Below are 8722 nucleotides of genomic sequence, written 5' to 3'. Positions count from 1 at the left end.
AAAAAAAAAAAAAAAAAAAAAAAAAAAGAAAAACAAATTCTATCTTTACATTAGCATATTAATACTAAAGCTAATTGGAATAAAAACTTATAAACAGATCCATTCAATCTCAATCAGCTTTGACCATATTAAGATTTCCATAAACCTTTAATAACCTCTTAAAATTTGTTCCATTCTTTGTTTCTCAAACTTTCTATATATATTCAGTTTTATCTATCATTCTTTTTATTCCTTCAATTTAAAACAACCTTTAAAAACATCAAAACTAGGCCGGGCGCAGTGGCTCAAGCCTGTAATCCCAGCACTTTGGGAGGCCGAGGCGGGCGAATCACGAGGTCAGGAGATCAAGACCATCCTGGCTAACACGGTGAAACCCTGTCTCTACTAAAAAACACAAAAAAACTAGCCAGACGAGGTGGCGGGCACCTGTAGTCCCAGCTACTCGGGAGGTTGAGGCAGGAGAATGGCGTAAACCCAGGAGGCAGAGCTTGCAGTGAGCTGAGATCCGGCCACCGCACTCCAGCCTGGGCGACAGAGGGAGACCCCGTCTCAAAAAAAAAAAAATCAAAACTAGACAAAATTACTTTTCCTTTAACAAAAGCCTCATTCTCATGTCTTCTTTATAACCTTCCTTACCAAAAACACATCCTACCTTCCTTATAAACTTTGCATATAGAAGTGTTTCTCTTATATATAGTAGTTTTAAACACATACATTAATTACAATGTTAACTCTTAGGAAGCCTAATTTTCAGTGAAAAACATAGGAAGTAAGCAATGTTAATTGTTATTAAAGATGTAGAGCCCAGGACAAAGGACAGAGCTTTAAAGACCGACATGGTTTGGCTGTGTCCCCACCCAAATCTCATCTTGAATTGTGGTTCCCATAATCCCCAGGTGTTGTGGGAGGGACCCCGTGGGAGGTGATTAGATGATGGAGGCAGTTCCCCCATGTTGTTCTGTGATAGTGAGTTCTCACGAGGTCTGATGGTGTCATGACGGGCTTTTCCCCTCTTCGCTCTGTATGTCTCTTTCCTGACCGCATGTGAAGGATGTGTTTGCTTCCTCTTCCACCATGATTGTAAGTTTCCTGAGGCTTCCCAGCCACCCTGAACTGTGAGTCAATTAAACCTCTTTCCTTTACAAATTATCCAGTCTCAGTATGTCTTTATTAGCAGTGTGAGAACGGGCTAATACAAAGACAATGCCTGGAGGACTCGACCCCTCCCAGCATGGCCAGGGGGCACAGCTGGGCCAGGGAGGACGGGGCTCAGGCACTGCAGACACGCCAATGTCTCCAGGCCACATCATGTCCACTTGTCTTGACCCCAGAATGTAAAGGCTCAAAGCCAAAGACATAAGTTCACAGACAAATTAAGCAAGTATCAAAAATACGACAGAAGCAAATTTTATGACCTTAGAGCATCTAACAGAGACTGTCTAAACCTGTCTAAACCTGTCTGACCAATTGGCCCAGGCAAAGATGTCTCAATTATATTTAAGACTGACGACTTTGAAGATATTCTAATTTTAGCAACAATTTTTTTTTTTTTTTGAGATGGAGTCTCACTGTGTCGCCCAGGCTGGAGTGCAGTGGTGCAATCTTGGCTCACTGTAACCTCCGCCTCCTGGGTTCAAGCGATTCTCCTGCCTCAGCCTCCCGAGTTGCTGGGACTACAGGCATATGCCACCACACCTGGCTAATTTTGTATTTTTAATAGAGACGGGGTTTCACCATGTTGGCCAGGATGGTCTCGATCTCTTGACCTCGTGATTTGCCCACCTCGGCCTCCCAAAGTGCTGGGATGACAGGCGTGAGCCACTGCGCCTGGCAGCAACAATTTAAAAACTAGGTTTATTCACCAAAGATTACTAAAGTCACATGAACTAGAAAAGCATTTGGGTTTAGTTATGTAATTCATGAGCACTTATTTATTTATAAGTCAATTTGTTACCATGTATATAATACACAAACAGGCATGTACACATATACGCATAAAAATACAGACACAAATCAAGATTTTATAGCTTTGGTTTTAAAATTTTAGCCATGAATCGGGTAAAAATCACTAGTTTAATAGGACAGTTAGATTAAATTGTGCCTCTGTAAATGGAACAAGTTAAAATTTGTCTGTCTCACATGGCCGAAGCCCTTACCAAGGTTTAGAGAAAACAAGGTAACAAATTTACATCTTGAAGCACAGAGAAAAAAAAAATTATTTTTATTACTTATTTTTTTTCGAGACAAAGTCTTGCTCTGTCCCCCAGGTTGGAGTGCAGTGGCACAATCTTGACTCACTGCAACTCTGCCTCCTTGGTTCAAACAATGTCACAGGGAGAAAATTCAAGCTTTGATTTACTATGTTAAAGGAAGATTTAAAATGGATGCCAAGGTAACAAAAAGTCATAGGAATTCACAGGATTTTATAAGAACAATAATGCTATTTAAATATGTGGCTATTAATTTATTCTCCATTTTTGAACGAGACCACTGGGCTCCAGACAGAGCTCATTAATGAACATGGCCAAAAAAGCATTTGCAGTTTGGAGGACCGAATACTTAAACATGTGAAAAACAGGTACGGCTGGAAGGCAGAGCATCTAGATCTCTTAAAATCAAGGATCCCACATTTACACTGAATGTTGGGTTCCCTCTAAAAAGAGAAATGTATGAGACAAAGCCATGCCATGTTCCACAGCGTGCCTCACATTCCTTCGAGGCCGTGGGAGGCCCACAGCAATCAGCCCAAGGAGTCTCAGCCCTTGATGCCAAGTGCTTCCATAGCCTCCAAGTGTTCAGATGGTGCCTTTCGTATCTAAACATGCAGAGACACAAGCAGCCACTGCAGGAACAACCATTCACAACAACTGCTATCAGCCACCTCCAAAATGGGAGGCAGCCCTTGCCAGTGACCTGCCGGCCATCACACACACTAAGGTCAAGCACTGCCTCACAGTGCAGCGTAATCCCTGGTACCCCCAAAGCCAGAGATCCAGTAACACAGTGCCAAAGACAGCAGAGTTCAGACCCGAGAGGAAGCTACCTATGACTCTTCAGGCCCCACAAGACAAAAAGGGGGTGCGTGGCCCTTTCTTTGTGTTCCTCAAGGGGTCTCAAAGTCATTAGAAGTCCCTTGTAGATCCCTTCATTAGGTACCAAAGATCCCTTCATTGGGTACCAAAGATGGGATGGAGGATTATGGAGGGTAGAAGTAAATGGGACTAAATCCTTAGAGGAGCCTTAAAATTAGAACCTTAAAATTTTCACAAAAATTTTAAGGTTCTAAAAGGCCAATACAAGTTTACACTTTTCTCATCAAAATTATACCAACAAGAAAGGAACCAAACAGAAGGACCACACATACAATTTAAAGGAGTTTCAGTCAACTGAAAAAAATTCCTAGAAACAGCGTCCAAGAGCAGAAAATCCTGTAGATACATGGCTTGAAGATCAGCTCATCTGTTTTTAATTAAGCCAACTTCTGACCACAGAGCTCTTTTTAAAAATCCTTTCAAATATCTTATTATCAGATTTTAGCTGAGACAAACAGCTGATAGCCATGGCGTTGAGCCTTTTTTTTTAACCAAAGGTACCTCCCAAGTGACTCACCAAAACCAATAAGCCTTAACCAAAGTTATGGCTTTAACCAAGGACACACAAGGCATCTCCAAAGAGGTGCAAAGCAGTCCTTACAACATCCACAGCCACCCCAAAGGCAGCTCCAAGAAAGGAAATCAAAAGCTGCCCGTGGAGGGGAAGGATCAACAACAAATGAGTTCCCCAGAAAGTCAAAAGTCAGGGCCGGAGGGATGTGGTGGCTCATTCCGGTAATCCCAGCACTCCGGGAGCCCGAGGCGGGCAGATCACGAGGTCAGGAGCTCGAGACCAGCCTGGCCAACATGGTGAAACCCCATCTCTAAGGCCGGGCGCGGTGGCTCAAGCCCGTAATCCCAGCACTTTGGGAGGCCGAGACGGGCGGATCACGAGGTCAGGAGATCGAGACCATCCTGGCTAACATGGTGAAACCCCGTCTCTACTAAAAAATACAAAAAACTGGCCAGGCGCGGTGGCTCAAGCCTGTAATCCTAGCACTTTGGGAGGCCGAGACGGGCGGATCACGAGGTCAGGAGATCGAGACCATCCTGGCTAATACGGTGAAACCCCGTCTCTACTAAAGAATACCAAAAACTAGCCGGGCGACGAGGTGGGCGCCTGTAGTCCCAGCTACTTGGGAGGCGGAGGCAGGAGAATGGCGGGAACCCGGGAGGCGGAGCTTGCAGTGAGCTGAGATCCGGCCACTGCACTCCAGCCTGGGGTGACAGAGCGAGACTCCGTCTCAAAAACAAACAAACAAACAAACAAAAAACCAAAGAAACCCCATCTCTAATGAAAATACAAAAAAAAAAAAAAAAATCAGCCGGGCATGGTGGCATGCGCCTGTAATCCCAGGTACTCCTGAGGCTGAGGCAGGAGAATTGCTCAAACCCAGGAGGCAGCGGTTGCAGTGAGCCAAGATCACACCACTGCACTCCAGCCTGGGCGACAGAGCAAGACTCCGTCTCCAAAAAAAAAAAAAAAGTAAAAATCACACAAATATCAAACCAAAAGGAACTGGTTCCTCTACTGGGAATTGAACCCAGGCCATGGCAGTGAAAGTACAGAATTTTAAGTAGTTTCCCAGATACAGCAGCCTTCACTGTGAACCCTGCAGGGATCCAAAGCAATGGTTTGAGCGCACAAAGGATTTTAACTTGTTATAGGTCTGATTTTTGCTCTTTAATTTTGTGAAGAGGATTTCTAAGGGTAGCCACCACACTGTTATGTGTCTTTCCTTTAATCTTCCCACAAATACAAATAAGGCAATTGTTTAGAATGAGAGACCTCTAAAATTTTTTTTTTAATTTAGGGATCTTTCTAATTTAAAGGATTCGTCTTTTGGCTATTGACAATCAGAATTTCCAATGATGTATTTATTCCAATAGCAACTCAATCCAATAAGCCCCTTCATGGAAAGCCCAAAAGGTTATTTTCCAGGTTTAGAGAGGGCACACAGAAGAGGAGGCTCCAATGTTGTCCCCAAAATTCACTCCCAGGAATAGGCAAAGATAGCAAAAGACTCTTGTTGCCAGAGACAGTTAAGGATGGTGTTTGTACACACAGTGCCTCCGGTAACACACAAATTTATCGGGGGCTGCCAGTCACAGACCCATTAACCTGTGACACAGGGTAGGCCCTGTTGGGATTGGGCTTTCTGAGGACTGACCAGGCACAAGGATTGGGACAACAAAAGCCCCTTATGGATGGGCTTGAGGAGAGCAAAAACCACCTGGTGACCATTGAACAGGCCCCAGAGACAAAAGCTCCTTATCTGAGGAATTTAGAAGGGAGCAAAGACCACCTGGTGGCCATCAAACTTCAAACAGGCCCCTCCGAGGCAAAACTCCTTATCTGGGGAAAATTAGAAGTAACTAAACTTCCCTATTACCTAAAGCAGGCACCTGGTTCCAGATTTCTTTCCCCAAAAAATTTATAAGTAACTAGAATTTCTATACATCTCCAGAATGCCATGCCAAAACTCACTGTACAACCCTTGCTGACATTAAGGCACCAAAATTACTATAAATGTAATCATTTATCATGACTTACATGGCTAACATGGTCCAAATTATTGTTAAGCCCCACTTTAAGGCCTATAAATGCCCTTAAGGAGAAACTCACCAGGCGTACTCAGTCCTCTTGCCGAGGCACCCCACTGCACTCTTCTGCAGCATTCTAATAAACTTTCTTTTTTTTTTTTTTTTTTGAGATGGAGTTTCACTCTTGTTGCCCAGGCTGGAGTGCAATGGTATGATCTCAGCTCACCGCAACCTCCATCTCCCAGGTTCAAGCGATTCTCCTGCCTCAGCCTCCCAAGTAGCTGGGATTACAGGCTCCTACCACCATGTCCAGCTAATTTTTTGTATTTTTAGTAGAGACAGGGTTTCATCATGTTGGCCAGGCTGGTCTTGAACTCCTGACCTCAGGTGATCCACCTGCCTCTGCATCCAAAGTGCTGGGATTACAGGTGTGAGCCACCGCACCTGGCAAACTTTCTTTTTTCTTTTTTTGAGACAGAGTCTTGCTCTGTTTCAGCTCACTGCAACCTCCACCTCTCAGGTTCAAACAATTCTCCTGCCTCAGCCTTCCAAGTAGCTGGGATTACAGGCATGCACCACCACACCTGGCTAACTTTTTTTTTTTTTTTTTTTGAGACGGGGTCTCGCTCTGTCGCCCAGGCTGGAGTGCAGTGGCCGGATCTCAGCTCACTGCAAGCTCCGCCTCCCGGGTTTACGCCATTCTCCTGCCTCAGCCTCCTGAGTAGCTGGGACTACAGGCACCAGCCACCTCGCCCGGCTAGCTTTTTGTATTTTTTAGTAGAGAGACGGGGTTTCACCGTGTTAGCCAGGATGGTCTCGAACTCCTGACCTCGTGATTCGCCCGTCTCGGCCTCCCAAAGTGCTGGGATTACAGGCTTGAGCCACCGCGCCCGGCCTGGCTAACTTTTATACTTTCAGTAGAGACAGGGTTTCTCCATGTTGGCCAGGATGGTCTTGAACTCCTGACCTCAGGTGATCCACCCGCCTTGGACTCCCAAAGTGATGAGAGTACAAGCAGGAGCCACTGTGCCCTGCCAAACTTTCCTTTTTCAAACCTATTGTCGGCAGACTCTTTTCACCAACCCACCAGTCGGCCACCACTCCCCAGTGCCGGGGCTCTGACACCTCGCCTGGCAGGAATTTCTTAAGACAAACTGAGAGCCTGACACATTCAGAACAAAAATGGTGCTGCTTCAAATCTTACATGTCTGGGGTTCCCAACTGTTTTCAGACTGACCACAAAATGTGACCTGCGAGACACTACCTCTGCCAAGAGAGTGCCCCTGAGGTAAGAGGTGGGACTTAGACAGTTGACCAGTTTGAGGATTGGCTAAAACAGGGTCGGGGCAAAAGCAGCTTTCAGTCAGATACGCCCGCCACTGTGCCACGTCAGTTTACCGTTGCCATGGCAACACCCAGGAGCTGCCACCCCTTTCCATGGCAATGACCCAATGGTGACTACTCCTTCCCTAGAAACTTCTGCATAAACCATCCTTTAATCTGCATGCAATCAAAAGTGCGTATAAGTGTGACTGCAAAACTGCCCTGAGCTGCTCCTCTCTGCCTACGGGTAGCCCTGCTCTGCGGGAGCAGTCACAGAGCCGTCACACCACCTGTTCAATGACGCTGTTTTCTTCTACCTCTGGCTTGCCTTTGAATTCTTTCCTGGGCAAAGCCAAAACCCTCACTGACTAAGCTCCACTTTGGGGCTTGCCTGCCCTGCATCCCTCCCACTTGGTCACAACTCAAGCTTTCAAGGACATAAAAAGAGAGGAGAATCTCATCCAGTTTCCATCTCAGAGACCCACAGCAAAGTTATCTGACTAGATGCATCTGATCAGAGCTGCAAAGCTGACTAGCCCGCAGGGCGGCCCCATCCGGGGCTTACCGGGGTTTTCCGCCTGTGTTCCTCCCCACGATACCCCTCTTTATGACAGAACGACACAGAAAGACAAGAATGAAAGATGACTGTTTCTGGGGGAAAAGCAATCAAACAATATGAATACAACACTAATCACATGAATACATATCTCTCATTAAGACTCTGAAGAGGGAAGCAAGGTAAACAGTGATTTTTACCGTCGGCTTGACAAGATTCCACAGAGCGGCCAGGAGACTGGCTGCTAAGACTTTCTTACCCTTCTTTCTGCCAGCTTGTCCGGTCCTGGGTTCCCTCAACAGAGGATCCCAGGAGAGCGACTTTAATTATCCTACCGACTACACCAAAACTGTAGGAGCCTAGACAAAAGCCTTCTGCACTGTGAGTTCACAGAAAATCAACTGACAAAAGCCAGGTTAGTAAGAGAAAAGGCATACAGATTTATTCACGCACACAGGGAGAACCAGGGTGATGATCCCAACCTCCCAATGGGGTTCGGAAGCTTACATACCATCCTGAGGTTACAGAAAGAACAGAGGCTCAAAGCATGGCCATAAACAGTTTATAGTGGAAAATCAGGTGACAGTGGCAAGACCGGTTATGGGAGGGAGAGGAGAGGACGCCTGGCTAGCCAAGGTGGCCTTGTTCTACAGATAAACCTCACAGGTAGCAGCCCTGAGAGAACAGATGGTGAATGTTCCCTTTAAAGGCGTCAGACTCTGTCACTCTTCCCAGATCAGGCAAGGGAGGGCCTCAGAGAAGGCCTGGCCGCATCAATGCAGATTCTCTCCACAAATGCAAATCTCCCCCACAAGACAGCTTTTCAGCTATTCTTCTGTTTCCAGTCCTTCCCAGTAACTGTTTGAACCACGTCAAGGAAATATATTTGGAGGTGACATATTTTGTTTTCCTTCAAGATCAAAAAAGTTAAGTCCAAGGCTGTCCAACAAGGGAGCGAGGACCCAACCATGTTGTCCTCAGATAAGTTTTTCCCCAGCAACGTAACCCTGCAACAGGCCAGACTGGACCCCAGACACACATTCCACACCACACCATGCCTCCACCACCCAAACCACAGACACACCCTACCTTAAACACCAGACACACACACACACCTTAACTACCGCAAACACACATACGCCACACCTCTACCACCACTTACACCCCACACACACACCTCAAACACCACACATATACCTCAAACACA

Source organism: Piliocolobus tephrosceles, chromosome 19 (genome assembly GCF_002776525.5).
Source record: "Piliocolobus tephrosceles isolate RC106 chromosome 19, ASM277652v3, whole genome shotgun sequence".
Taxonomy (NCBI): domain Eukaryota; kingdom Metazoa; phylum Chordata; class Mammalia; order Primates; family Cercopithecidae; genus Piliocolobus; species Piliocolobus tephrosceles.
This window is presented reverse-complemented; position numbering follows the sequence as displayed.